This window comes from Pinus tabuliformis, chromosome Q (genome assembly GCF_031772625.1).
Source record: "Pinus tabuliformis cultivar Carrire ecotype Pingquan chromosome Q, CPIR1, whole genome shotgun sequence".
NCBI lineage: Eukaryota > Viridiplantae > Streptophyta > Pinopsida > Pinales > Pinaceae > Pinus > Pinus tabuliformis.
The window spans coordinates 1198941188-1198957164 of record NC_142296.1 but is presented as its reverse complement, the minus strand read 5'-3'; the positions used below and the strand labels follow the sequence as shown (position 1 = coordinate 1198957164).

Here is a 15977-nt window from a genome sequence, read left to right as displayed (position 1 = left end):
ACTGCCTAAAACTCTTTATTATAAGAAGAATACTTCCTTTTTGCATCATTTAGCTTTTCACTAAAATAAGCTATTGGTCTATCTTATTGAATGATGAGTTAGTTGTATTTATTTGAAATGGCAAGCAAATGATTTAATTCGATAAAACTAATACATAATTTCTCCATTTCATATTTTATAAAGATAATTAATATAATAATAAAAAAATGAATCACACGACATCCTTAACCCATCATTCAATTAAATTTAAATTAATAGAAATATAAATGAAGCGAATAGATTGTAACTGACATTTAATTATTGTTATAATGGATTCCTTGGCATCATTCTGGAGAAAGTAACAAATGAAATGGCATAGAAAGTTATGTGTACTACACTATTTTCTTTACTACTTTTGCACGGGCAGAATTATTATGCACGTCCTATAGGATACAGACTGGAACATTGGACATAGGAAGGGTCGCTTAATGATAGCATTTAAATGAATATCAGATATCTGGTTTTGTGATATTCATCATATCAGTCCAAGGATAAAGGGAATTCCTGCAGCAGGAATCCACAAATTACCAAAAATGAATTGGCCAACTGTGAATCTAGCCGCTTCAGTGGCACTTTTGATCACATGAAATCCATGCCAATGGACACGTCTTGCTGTTACTGCACCGACGCATCTGTTCATATACTCGCCATAGTACAATGTTTGAAGCGCAAAGCTTCCTTGCCATTCGGACCAACCGGCGGGATCGATCAAATCGTCCAGAATGGATTGCATGAACACTGTGCGAGAGTATTGCTTCCACGGTCTTCTGAGGTACGTTTGGATGGACTTTTTAACAGCTTGCAGATCGGGAGCTGGGCTTACCCTGCAATTATGAATGGAAATTCCGGTGTTTTGATTGGGATTAGTTCTTCCTTGAGCTGTAATTATGTTCTTTTGTTGTCTCATAGGCCTTCTAACCAAGATATTGCTATTTTGGATTACCACGGCTGCGTTGCCAAAGACAAAATCAACCGTTCCATAGATATCGACTTCTCTGTAAAATTGGCGAAGGGAGTAAACATATAAAGTGTCCTGGTATCCTTTGATGCTGCAACGATATACCACCGAGAAGTCTGTGCCTACTCGAAGTGCTACGGCCTGGTGCTTTTGAGGTCCAGCGGTGTTCTCGAACGTCATGTCTCTCGCAATGAACCTTCTTCCAGAAAAAGCTACCGCACAAAAGACAATTTTTCGTTTAATATGGGAAAAACAAGAACCGTTAATACATTTGACAAGTTATACATTAGATCCTGATTCAGAAACAACTATCGCATAAAGGCAAAATACATTTGATAAGTTATACATTAGAACCTCATTCAGAAACAACTATTGCACACAGGCAGTTTGTCATTTCACACATAACAAACAAAACAAACGGGCAAAATCATATATTAATTATATTATAATTTTATTATTATATATATATATATTAAATTATAATTTCTCTATTATATATATATATAATTTTAAAATATATATATATATATATATATATAATTTCTCTATTATATATATAATTTTAATATATATATAACAATATTCAACTATAGATATTTATTCTCAGCACATAAATTTTAGTGCAATATAATGAGTTATATTTTCACTTAATTTGTAAATAAGTTTTATTTCAATATCATGATTTTTCTCACTTTATGCCAAAAACATTTAATTTGTACAATAAAATAAATTAAAAATCTTTTGTAATGATATATTTAAAAAACAAAACAATTATACAATTTAATATTAATCCAATAGAACAATATCCAGAGCAATGTATAAATATAAGAAAGTATATTCCAAAAATCAATTTTAAATTCTTACCCAAAGTGGCAGACTTGAACGTAGTTGAACCATCTAAAACATTCTTGCTTCCCGTGAGGATGGTTCGGTCCTTGCCATCGCCAATTAACATCAAATTGGTTTTGGTCTTCAATATGTCCACGTTCTCCTTGTAAACTCCGGCTTTGACGTAGATGATATGTCTCCTCTTGGACTCGGAAGGCACGGCGTTTACAGCTTCGGTGATCGTCAGGTAATTGCCAGAACCATTTTTGGCAACAATGACGTGCGCTTGTCTGGAGGATTGTAAGTGCCTTCGGTCGTCGGCTGATAGCCATCCTGGAAAACCATCTCTCTCGATCAGACTGTAGTGAGAGTCCAACTCCTCTCTTTCTGAACTCAACAGACGGTGATTTTTGAAGCTGGAAAGCTTGTACATGCAAAGCAAATTGCTCGTTAATTCTGACACATTAACAGCTCTGGACATCAGAGCTTTTATATTACTGCTGTCTGTTAAATTGAAGTCACGAAAACCATTCAAGCAGGTTTCCTGGTTCGTCAAAGCCGCGCTCAGAAAATTTGGGATGTCATTCTTGATTGAATTGTTGCTTAAACAAATGTTGAGACTGTCAAACGTATCTTGAAAAAGCTCAACACAATCTTGCCATGCCGCCCGTTCTCTTTCATTCATCATATCATTGTCTAGACTCATGGACAATTCGTAAGCATGTTGTGCCTGTTCCATGCTCTCCGTCAAGGCTAAACTTATCAAAATATCGGGTGATGCTGTCTCGAAGCCACGATATGATGCCAAAGATGACACACATTGGTGGGGAAATCTTGTCTGGCTACAGACCGACTTTACTAAATTAGACCATACCTTCCTACCTTTGGGGTCGTCGGGGACTTTACTCTTCAGTGGAAGTAACAGGAGTTCCCATTGACACACCAACGATGTCAAGGATGTTGGGGATTTTTCTGGTAAAATCCCAAAAACAAACAAATAACACTGAACACAGAGGCAATGCTCTTTTTTCTCCACAGGATCTTTGCACAGGGAAGCTTAAAAAAAATAATTCTGAGAACAGAGTATTACACATCCACAAAATGATTTGTTTTCATTAAAAACATAATGCCTGATGCAACATTCATCCTCTTTCACTCAGAGGGATTTACCAAAAACTTTCACAAAAAAAATTACTCTGCCTCTCTTTTACAAAAGATTTTTACATTGCTGTGTAAAATCTTCATTCACATTTTACTGCTGTAAAAAGAGCTTTTACATTTACCGCTGTAGAATAAAAAATTCTTACATAAGTTTACTACTGTAAAAACAATTTCATTATACGCTCATGCGTATTATAAAACCCTTACAAAACCCTCCAGCAAAACAAAAATTTTTATATCCACTTCTTGTTTCGCACTGCTGTGCATTTTCAATTTACTTTTCCCTCAAAAATTCACACTGCACTGTGTAATTTTCATATGGCATGAACAACAAAAATGACTTACATTAGTTTTGTGCTGCTGCACATTACATCTTGATTTCAAAATTTCCTTTGTTCTTCATTCGCTGCCGCGAGCTCTTTTCTTCATCCCGTGTGCTATATCATCCAAAGTCAACACACACAAACCATTACAAATACAAATGCATATCTTATGCACTGCTGTGCATCTCCCCTGATTTCTATTCGCTGCTGCGAACCCAATTTATTTTCATTCCATGTCCAATAAAAACCCATTCGCACTGTGCTCTGCCTTTTTTTTCATCCCCGTGTGCAATGCAATACAACAGGTCAACGCATACACTCCATATGGGTTAACCAAAATCATTACATGCCGTAAAACATTAAAAACTTTACCTAAGACTATGACAAATCATTAAATGCTTTAAATGAAAGACGGCGGTAAAATAAAAAATAACGTTCTGGCAGGTTGTATGAGATCTATGTCCGTTGACCTGATCGGACGCAATTTGCACACCAAGCTCACACAAGCCAAATGATGTTTAATGTCCGGGGAATTGGTGGTTTCAGTGTTGTACACTAGACGCGTGGCAGCAACGGATTGTGTCGAAGGTCCTCTCACGAAAACAACTTTTTACGAATGGTGGTGCGGGGATGATAACCCAAGAATAGGTTTGGTGGCTTTTCATTCAAATTTTTATATCCACTTTGTATATGTAATTTTTATGTAAGTGGAATATAAATTAATGTAGGTCTAATGGTTTTTGCAAGGTGAATTTAGGTAGGTAGCAAGGATTTTGGAAGTAAAATTAAATTAATTTTGGTTTTTTAATTATTTTATTTATAGTGTTTTGATAAAAGGTATTCATTTTAGGAGGAAATGTTTGAAAAAGTGTGCAAAGAAGGTAGATGAGGGCGTTTATGCATGTAAAATTTTATCTAAGTGGATTCACTTTAGTACCAAGGTTATTGGAGGTAAAGTAAACTTGATTTAGGGTTTTAGTATTAGAGTTTTGACCAAAAGTACTTAATTTAGGAGGAAGCATTTGAGAAAGGGTGCAAAGAAGGTAGATAATGGTGCTAGCTCCTCCACCACAACAAAAGGATCGGATGTTCGTCCAAGTATATGGTTTGGTATTATATCATATAAGTGCCTGGATCCATTCTATACATGCAAAAGTTTTCATCCCCTTTAAATAGCCATAATAGGTAGCTTTTTAGCCTAAAGAAATTAACATCAGGCTAAAAACCTAAGCGTTACTGAAATGGAAATTTAAAGGGGAAGGAAACTTTTAGATATAAATTCCCTTTGGAAAATAATAGGATAATATGGTGTGGAGGTGAAAAACATTGAGGATTTATTAAGAGTTGGTATACATCACTTTGGGAATGTTTACAAAGAAGAAGAGATAGTTAATGACTTTTTCTTTTTCAAGTTTTATATATGAACCTCATATTTTAATTCTAATTAAAAATATTGTAATGTATAAGTTCAAATAGTTCTTCATTGTCTTAAAGGAGAAAGAGAGTAGGATCTAATGGTTAGTAAATATAATTATGCTTGTTCCTCTTGAAACTCATTGAAGGGGGTCTTATGAAAACTATGAGAAAACAACTTTCCATGGGATAGTGTTAGCCAACTTTAATGCTACATTTATTTCTCTCATAGTAGAGAGTAATAAGCCTTATACATTTGAAGAATTCAAGCATATTTCTCTCTATAAGAATGTTTATAATATTATTACAAAGATTATCTCCATGAGGTAAAGAAATTTCTCTAAAAGTAAGTCTCTAGATCCAAATGTTATCTATCTATATATATATATATATATATATATATATATAAGAAGATATACACAATGTCTGAATTATATTAAAATCAATGGTCGTGGGAGTCTCTTAAATGGGAGGTAGTTTATTGTAGAAGATGGGGAATTGGGTGAATGTTCAATTGGTGGACGAAGTGCAAAATATTTTAGGGTTTTAGGAAAAGTTTCCATGATAAAACATTTTTTTTATCTTAATTGACCACTATATTGGGGAAATAATAACTTTGAGTGGTAAGATTTGAATTTAGAGGGGAGGATCAAACAAAAATTTCGGGGTGGATTTGTGGAAAAACTCAAATATCATGTGAGATATATGGAGCTAGTTGATAAGATTACTTTGTCAAAGAATCCCTTGGATGACTCTACTATAATGTTTAAATAGCTTGTTATGAAGAATCTCAAAAGAATTCTATGTGATGCTACATAAAAATATTTAAATTTATTCGTCTATCAAATAAGTTTTTATGTTGTTTCTACTGAATAGTAAAAACTTTACATGTGATCATATATAGAAAAGAAATAAAGTTAAACCTAATAAATTTCTTTTATTTAAGAGTTATGATGATACTAACAATCATCTTCTAAACAAATGTTCTTTCGGGGAAGAGAGTGCATTTTCGTTTTGTCTTAATGTGTTCGATAGAAATATAGTGTGATAATTGTTTGGTGAAAGCATACAAAAATTTCTTTGTGATTCTAGCATGGGTATATGCTTGTGAGAATGCTAGTGCTACTGAAGACATGCAAATCCTTTTTTTGTAATGTGCATCCAAGGGTCTTAGCATATTAAAATGTTTCTTCATTTGATATAGGTAAAACAACCTATATGGACTATGTCATTGTGAATTGCGATAGAGCATGGGATATTGTGAATAAGAATAAAATATGGTTTTTTTAATGTAGTTGCATGAAATAATTACTTTTATATAGGTAATAGGGTGTTGTTTTCTTAACGATCTTCATTTTCTAAATTTCCGACCTAATACAAAAAAATGATTTTGATTTTCTAAAATTCTGAGCTACTTAAAAACAAATAATTTTAAAAATTTTATGATATAATTTTAGAAATTATATGATATCAAATGAAATTTTATGATATAATTTTAAACATTTTCCTAAATATAATTTTAGAAATTATATGATATTAATTTTTTTTGGTTGAAAACAATAAAGTGTTTCAATTACGAACATTTAGTGTTTTTCTTTTAAAGTTTATGATAAATAGATGTGAAACAAAACTGTATCAACATTTTTCCTTGGAGTACTTTCGGGAGATTCAAAACACATCTATTGTTCTTTAACTCCATATATTTCAATCATTTACACAAAGGAATACATATATTAATACTATATATGTGTAAATGAATACATATATTAATACTATATATTTAAAGGAACATTCAAATAACGCAGAGGATAGCAGTATATCTAGCGAACAAGAGGTGGTCTGGTTTTAAAAGTAAACACTACCATTCTCCATTCGAAGGCATTTGAAAACTCTCTCGTTCAGTCTAGAAAAATCTTTTATGATTTATAACATTTTGTTTTTGTTGAAAACGTTTCTTTTAGCTCGCCTTGTATTCGCTGTTTTTGGGGTTTCTAAAAGTAATATGCTGTAGATGAAGTTTGTTTTTAAAAGTAATATCATGTAAATGAAGTTGAGGGCTTTATGTAATTGCATTGGGATTTAAAAGTGAGGGCTGAATCTTTCAACCTTAAGTTTTGCATGAGAATTTTCAAACATGTAAAGTTACAATCCTTTTGTACAGAAAAATGCGTCGAAGCTTCGAATTGTCCTGTGTCTTATTAGACCCTTACAATGTAAATGATTACAGTAGACTTACGCATCACCAGTAACATATGCCAACAAAACACAATTTAAGCATCACCAGTAACATACAAATTGCTTAATTAATATAATTTAAGTTTCGCTGCATGCATTAAATGATTGAAAAAGTTCCAATGGTATTTAATATTAGATAAGGAAAACACTTTTGATGGTCAAGTGTGGCATGAAATAAAACGCTGAAACGAGAAATATAATATTGGAGGATGGAAAAAGTGATGTGAGTGGATATTTTTTTTTGGTTGATTAGCAAAATCGGGAATGCCAGTGATATTTTATTTGCGTTACGTGGGGTTGAATCTTACCCGCTGCCACTATAATTTTTATGAGGAACCTTCCATGGCCTTTGGTTAACAAGAGCACGACGACTTAACAGATCATCCAATGGTCACAAGACGAAACCTCTACCGGCAATGTGAATAGATATTTCATTAAAAAATTTTTTTATATATATTATTAATTATAGTTTTTCTAGTTATAAATATTCAGTTAAAAATATTTAATTCTTAATTAAATTTAAGAATAAATTTATTTTTTATTATATTATAAATTATAGTTTTTTAAATTATAAATATTGGGGAAAAAGTGTTTATATTTAAAAATATTTAATTTTTAACCATATTTAAGAATAAATTAAAATAATTACAGTATATAGTTTGTTTTAATCATAATCATTATATAATATTTTTCAATTATATATATATATATATATATATATATATATATATATATTTCATTTGTATTTGCGCGTTCTTTAGTCTGGTGTGGAAGAGATGTTGTAATGTTATGTTATATGAATGTTTTAACAAAGTCAATTAGATATTTAAAAGAAAAAAAATAAGGTTACGTGTTGAAAAATTTGATCCTCTAAATATTTCATAAATTTGGAGTTAAGATGGATCAAACTAATTTACCTTCATTTACATTTTGTTTAATCGACATAATTTTTTATTTTAGAGTATAATAATATTAGCCTTATCACATAATTCACAAAAAACACTATCACAAAAAAGTTAGAAGTCAACTAAATGACTTAAATTTATTTAATAACACAAATAATGATAAATTTTCATTTATAAAATACAATTAAATTAATAATAATTTTACATAAACAATAACGATAATTTTTTATTATTAAATAGAAAACGTATGCACAATATTTTTTTTATTATTAAATATAAAAATAGACACAATATTTTTAATAAAAAAATAAAAATTTTAAATCCTCTTTTCTTAAAATCAAAATTTTAATTATTTTATACTATACCATTAAAAATTAATAAAATTAATTATCATTTAATTAAAAAAATATTTTGTGTTATATTCATTATATAATATATATAAACTAAGAAAACTAACCTAAATTGCCTCCCGTTTTCAAACATTTAGGTAAATAGAGTAAGTATATTCCCGTGTCGTTTTCCGAAAAGTCATTAATCATTTCCTGTTTTTGCCTTCCTTGGTTTTTTTGACAACAAATCTGAAATGGTTAAAAGATTTATTTGCTTATGTTCCACTCTAAGGTCAGTCCTCTGTTCATACGTTGTTCAAATGTACTAATGGCATCTACGTAAATTGGTAAAAGATTTATTTGCTTATGTTCCACTCTAAGGTCACTTCTCTCTTCATACGCTGTGCAAATACCCGAATGGCATCTACGTTTGATGAAATTGTTCTATCGATTGAGGACAGACTTGGAGTGCTCAACTGTAACCTTCGCTTAACAGTGTTATAACATACTCCATTGTTACACTCATGTAAAAACGTAAAATCATTTTAATTTTCGACTTATTTATTTTTAATAATCTAAAAATTTAACGATTGACCGTAATGTTATCTTGATTCGCACCGCCAGGTAAGTCAGATAACGATTGATATATTCGATCGTATCCCAAAAGTGGAAGTCGATTTCTTTTGCTTCGGTGATGGTGAAGATAACTACATGGGTTCCAATAACAGAGGTATCATATTCCGTGAATATGTACGTCGCGTGATATCTAAAATTGAAATTTCACTATTTTTGTTTCGTTATGTCTCCTCCAAGCAGTGAGTATACAGAAACTAATATGTAGAAATTACATAGAAATTGTTAGAGTATTAATCATGACCCCGTCCGTCCGTGACGGTTGTGACCGCAAACCTGTTTATATGACGCAGAGTGAAGTATTAGTCGGCCAGGTAATTAATAGTGGGTAGGAGTCGCTTGAGATAACAGTTGATGCTTCGGCTCATGGATGTATAAATAATGGTGATAGGTGTTAGAACATTAATCAAGTCTGACCATATGACGGTATTAGTTGGCATAGAGCGGTTGTATTCACCGTGTTAATCGGCGAAGAGTGGCTATAGTGAGCAGATTTAGGTAGCAGATTTAGGTAGATAATAAATAATAGTGAGTGAATAACTGTAGTGGATCTGTGTATAAATTTTTATGTTTGTAATGTAAGGATGAAGCTCACTCGATGAGTCTTCCAGTTTCTGATATGGTATCGGAGCTGAGGGTTTGAGCTCGGGTTTGTTGCCGCCTGCAAAGATAGGTTTGTAAGAACTATGCTGCGTTATGGTGTGGCTGTGAATTTGAGGAGTTGTGCATGTGGTGGAGCTGTGTGCTCATCTAGTTGGGAGCTGTGTGCTCATATAGTTGGGAGCTATGTGTTCAGCCAGTGGTTGGCTCACTCAAGTGAGCTGTGATGAAGGCCTAGTGGTGTCTGCGTGAGGCCGGATCTGAGTTAGAAGAGTGTTGTGTTAAGTGCAGACTGTGCGAGGTGAGGCGGAGCGGTGTGGTTAATCTTGATGTGCGTCTCCCAGGGTGTCAATCACCATGTCGAGTCTTGTGTGTTGAGGACAAGTTGAGTCCTGTGTTGCTGGGCTGCTTAAAAGAGGTCTCGGTGGTGTGAAGGTCTCAAGGAGCGAGATCCCATTTGTGTTTGAAGAGTGGTGGATTGTGTGCCACCTGGAATATTTTTTAAATGCTGTTTGTTGCAGAGTGTTGTTGAAAGAGAATCATTGAAGCACCCTGTGTGGAGCCTGCAGGGCCGAGGAGAGCCGCAGAAGCGCCGCTGTTTTGAATCTTGGAGGAGACTGTGTGTTAAGCGTTGGAGCCGTGACGAGCTTCCTGGAGAAGCGACCTGCATTAATATTGCTAGACAATTATTTTTTGAGCACTGTTTGAGTAGCGTTGTGGTGCTGTGAAGATTGGAACGCTGTTGTTGCTCTGTGTTCTTCATGTTCTTTGAATGCTGTAAAAAAATCGGTTTGCAGCGGGTTTAGTCTTTGGTGAAGGTCGAATTGGTTGAAGTTGTCCGATGAATGTGATTTCTGTGTTCTAGCGACGAAATGAGGAGAGAGCACTGTGGTCGTTTGTTTATGTAGAGCTCAAAAGAGCCATCGTTGGAACAAGCATGGACCCTTAGCAAGAAGTCAAAAATGAAATTGTAAGCCTAGCTGAGACTGACCAACAGGCAAAGTTAAATTTTAGGTCATCGTGATTAAGGGAAGGTGTTAGAACATTAATCACGTCTGACCATATGACAGTATTAGTTGGCGTAGAGCGGCTGTAGTCAGCGTGTTAATCGGCGAAGAGTGGCTATAGTCAGCAGATTTAGGTAGATAATAAATAACAATGAGTGAATAACTGTAGTGGATCTGTGTATAAATTTCTATGTTTGTAATGTAAGGATGAAGCTCACTCAATGAGTCTTCTAGTTTCTGATAATAGGTTGAGCCTTGTGAGGAAGAGGCATCTCAAAGCCGATCAACCACCTATCTTGTCATTGTTCATAAGCGTTGTGTGAAAGATTGTGTAAACATGGAGTTGTGAAACACAGAGATCCATCTGCGTGCGGAGTTGTGTGAGGAAGTTCATACGCATATTCAAATCAAGGGTTTGAGCATGGTGTAGGCTCAGTGGTGTAAAGAGTTAAAGGCTTACTATTCAAAGAACTATTGAAGAATCATTCCTTAGCTTTTGAGTTTGAACATAGTTACCGATCAAATGAGAACTATTACCTCAAAACAGGTACTTGAACCCAAAAACCCCACAAAAATATGAAAAAACAACTCGACAATAAAGTGTTGATTCTACATCACCAATTTGTTTTCGAAGTAAACTTTCAATCTTTTTTATAAATAACAGTAAAAAACAATAACAACCATTTTGTTTGGTGCAAAAAACACCTTGAAATCAAAAAGTGTTGATGCAAGAATAACGTCTTTTTTTCAGAGTATATCTCAAACATTTTTTAATAATGACATTAAAAATAAAATATCATGATTCTGAAAAAATTTAAACTTCCAACGGTTTGCAGGCATGACATTAAAGATAAAATATCGTGTCTTTGAAAAGCCTTAAAATTCCACCCATTTTTTAGCATGACATTAAATTTAAAATATTGCTTATTTGAAAAACTTTAAAATTTCAACAATTTTTAGACATGTTGCTAAGAAAAAATACTTATAACCGTTTTCAACCATAGCATTAATGATAAAATATCACGAATTAGAAAAACATTAAAATCTTGACAATTTTTCAACCATGGAATTAAAACAAAAAATTATGACTACAAAACAATTTTAAGTTTTCAAAATATTTCAAGGTTATGAAAAACTTTTATGACTAAAAAGACTTTTAAAATGAACACTGAATGAAAGAGTTATTATACCAAGACTATTTTTTATGAATGTGAAATGTATAACAATTTTAAAATCTTTGCCTAAGACAACTTGATACATTGCAAAGAAAAACTAAAAATCAACTATCAAATTGACACACAGTGTAAGTGAATTCAACTCATTGTAGTGAACAATTAAAGACTAATCATGAGATTAACACATTGTGGGTGCACACTTGATTAATTATAATGAAAATTTTAAAATCAACTATCAAATTGCACATAATAGGATCCAGTTGCTAGATACTTAAGAAAACAAAAATTCAAATATTGAAAAAAAAAACACAAAAAATAAAAATAAAAAATAATAACACGTAATAAAACATAAAAAAACATGACAAAAATGTGAAATATAAGAAAGATATTAATAAAACATGACAATAAAAAACATGACAAAAATATCAAATATAATAAATATATTAATAAAACATAAAGAAACATGACAAAAATATGAAATATATAGAAATGACAAAAAAAACTATAAAATAAAAAAATTAACCATAACCATGTAAAAAAAAGAAGGGAAAAGAAAAAAAACCAAATAAAAAAATAAGAAAACAAAAGTTTCAAAAATAAAATATAATAATAATAAAAGAAAATTAAAAGCTTAAAAAATAAATTCCTTGGCCAACCCGAGGCCAACCCGCTAGGGTGGCAAGAGGACAATTCAATTCATGACAAAAAATAAATTAAATATAAATAAAAATTTAAAAAACAAAAAAAAAAAACCAAAATTAACTTATAAAAATGAAAAATGAAAATAAAAAATAAATAAAACATGAAATAAAAAGGAAAAATATAGTTAAAAAAAACCATTTTAAAATAAAAATAAAAAATAAAAACCTCATTTAAGAAAAAAAATTATATAATTAGCAAAAAAAAACATTAAAATAAAAAAGTTAAAAAAAATTCAAAACAATCAAAATCAAAATCAAAAAATATTTGAATTATATAAAAAAATTTACAAAATTAAATTATAAAAATTATAAAATTAAAATTTAAACTTTAATTTAAAGATTAAGTTCGAAGGATAAGAAAAAGTTGAGGAAGGAATTAGGAAGAAATACCAGAAAATAAAAATGAATGTGAGAGATTAGACACCGAAGTGTGTCGTTGAAAAAGCAGCAAAAGATGGAGAAGAGCATCGTGGCGTTGGATGGTTTTCCTAAGATCGAGAGATCACCATTGGATAAATCTAGTCTTTGATTTCAAAATCGTTAGTCTAGTTTGTATGGAGGAAAAAACAACAAAGAAGAATAACCCAAGAAACTTGCAACAAACAATACGAGCAGCAAGAGTACAAACCAAGGAAATAAGAAGCAAAACCAGCAATAGATCAAGCAGCAGAACCAACAACAACAAAGAATAAAATCCCAAGGAGCTCATACATTCAGAAAATATTTTTCTCCAAGAGAAGATCATGACAGATTTGTAAAATTCGAAAGGAACCAAAGTCCCTTTGTTCCTTTTGCGCATAAAGTAGAATGTTACAACTATCACAAATTTGGGCATGTTGTTGCTAATTGCGAGAGAAGAATGTATAGATCAAATTAGTCAAGCTTGCAGCAATTTCAGTAGCCAAGAAGATTGGCCAATAGGTGTAATCATGGTTTTTATGGTTATTGTTACTCATGTCACCTATTTGGACATAAGGAAATAGATTGCAGGTCCAATCGGTGGAGGAGGAGAACATTTAATGCAAGGTATAGACCTGACATGAGTAGCAAGAGATTTGATCCTCTTGCTTCATATCTTAGCCATGTGGAGTGCTACACATGTCATAAATTTGGCCATATGGCAAGAGATTGTTTGCTACCCCGTTATCCCAAATAAAATCAACAAAAGAAACAAAAACGAAGAGGACCTAGTAGTAAACCAATGAAGGAAGAAAATAAGCAGTCAAAGACTATATGGAGAAAGAAGGAGCAACAACTCTTCAAGTTATGAAGAACATCCCCTCCTGTAGTCCATGATTATTTCTTTTATGCTTATAGAGGACTAGAGAGTTTATGAAAGGTTCATAACCTTGTGAGGGGGTGTATGACAATTATAAAAACAATTATGATGAGTACAGTGTCAACCTGCATATTGGAGGTATATTGAGCTTAGGGGGAGCTATCCATGTTATGGGATTTACTTGAGTTATTTGAAATTTATCTCATTGTTTGTCACTCAGTTATTTGTAGTTTCCTCACATATATTTTTTGAGTGAAAGAAGTAAATTTTTTAGCCATATATATGTTTTTGGTCTCCAATGATAGTTGGTTGAAAAGTTGTACAACCATGCATGTAATAAGATACTTGGTACAGGATGCATAGAGATATATTGAGGCATGGACCAAACATGTATGAGTTGTTATATGGTTATTACTACAACCATGTATTTCTTATTGTTTCATCATTATGTATCGGTTGAGAGTCCAGTCAATAGTATGTTGAGTCAACATGGTGCTAAGCATGTTATGGAGGAGCGTTATGGAGTCATTTTGCAGCCATATGTATGGGATAATGATGATGCAATAATCATAATGTATCATATTTTTGATTCAGTGGTCCATAGGAGATGATCATAACAACAATGAAATTGATTGAAAATCTATGTAATATGCTCATGGAGCTAAGTATATGAATCATACTATCTTTTGGTCTTGTAGTCATGGGTCATAAGGTCATGTAATATTCACGTATGAGGTTTTTATGTCATTGCTACAACCATGCATTTATCAATGTATATGTCACTTGAGTCATGGTCATGTGGAGTCTTAGTCCATATGGGGCTTCTATTTGTTAAAAGGAAGCATTGCTTACAGCGAAAGCGATTCACTACAAGATGGATTGATGTTGGAGAGGGCATGTGTTTAGGGAGAGAATTTATTTTCTCTTATTTATTTTAGACATCCATTATTGGCATTATGGTCCGCTTGGAGGAATTCATGATGTGCCTCATGCTATGGTTTTATTGTTTGGTTTTGACCTCATGGTATGAGTAGAGAGGTTGATGATGCTCCTATGCGGAGAGTGTTGGCTGGAGACTTATGTGCATATTGTCGCATATACTTGATGCTGCTCATAGTTGCTATTACATGATGTTCATTGAGGATGCCTGTGGTTATCTTATGTTTACATATTGTTACTTGCTACTAGAAGTTATTGGTTGGTATTCTCCTCTAGATGATAACTGGTTCATCATGTTGCTTGTTGTTGATATGGAGAGTATCATTATTGATTGATATACATAATTTTTCATCCATGTAGAGATGTATTTCTCTAGTGTTTGCGCTTCAATTCTTGCTACCTTATTAGATGGATTTAACCCTTTTCCATTGATGTCAAATGGGGAGTGATAGAGGATGATGGGCTAGAGAGTTTGTGTGGTTTTCGTCAATGCCAAAGGGGGGTATTTTTGGCATTATGGTGTGCATGGTTCCAACTGGCTGATGTTGGCATTGGTTCATGATGGTAGCTAGCCCATGTTGCCATTGATGTCAACCCTATGTAGTCTAGTTGATATGTTGATGGCATTCCTTGTAGCATGGTTGCGTCTAGTTACGTTGGCATTGAGTTGGTTATGTTGGCATTGATGTCAACCGTTCATGTCAGTCTTTGATGATGTAGCTTGATGGTAGTATGGTGTTGCGTTGTGTTGCCTTTTCTTGGCTTGATGATGATGTTGTAGAAGTATTACCATGGTACATGTATTCTTGGTATTGGCATTACCATGGTATTGGTACATGTGTGGAGGTCGGCACATGATATTACCTTGGTGAAGATAGTCTTGGTATTGACATAACCATGGTATTGTTTCGGAGATTACTATGGTACAAGAGTCCTTGGTATTGACATAACCATGGAATTTTCCCGTTGTATTGGTTTGGAGGATGCCATGGTACAGGTGTCCTTGGTATTTACATAACTGAGGCATTTTCCTATGGTATGGTTTTAGATATTACCATGGTACATGAGTCCTTGGTATTGACATAACCATGGTATTGGTTTGGAGATTACCATAGTACATGTGTCCTTGGTATTAACATAACCAAGGTATTTTCCCATGGTATTGGTTTGGAGATTACCATGGTACAAGTTTCCTTGGTATTGGCATAACCATGGTATTTTCCTTTGGTATTCACTTGGAGATATGTTGAGAATATTTTGGCTTTTACCTATGTGAAAAAAAGAATAATGTTATTGGTTGCTTTGATGGTGTGTGTATGTGACGAAGAGAAGGTAACATAGTGTGAGTATGCTTCAGAATTAGTTGTGAGAAAAATTGCTTCAGTGAGTGAGGGTAAATGGAGTGAATGAAGCAAATTGTTGAAGAAATACATCAATATTCAGATCAGATTT

At 32.8% G+C, this 15977-nt stretch overlaps 1 pseudogene; it reads right to left on the bottom strand.

Annotated features, from left to right (window-relative positions):
* Positions 1-322: 322 nt before the first annotated feature.
* Positions 323-15977, bottom strand: part of LOC149224075 (pectinesterase pseudogene) — a 25491-nt pseudogene continuing 9836 nt past the window's right edge.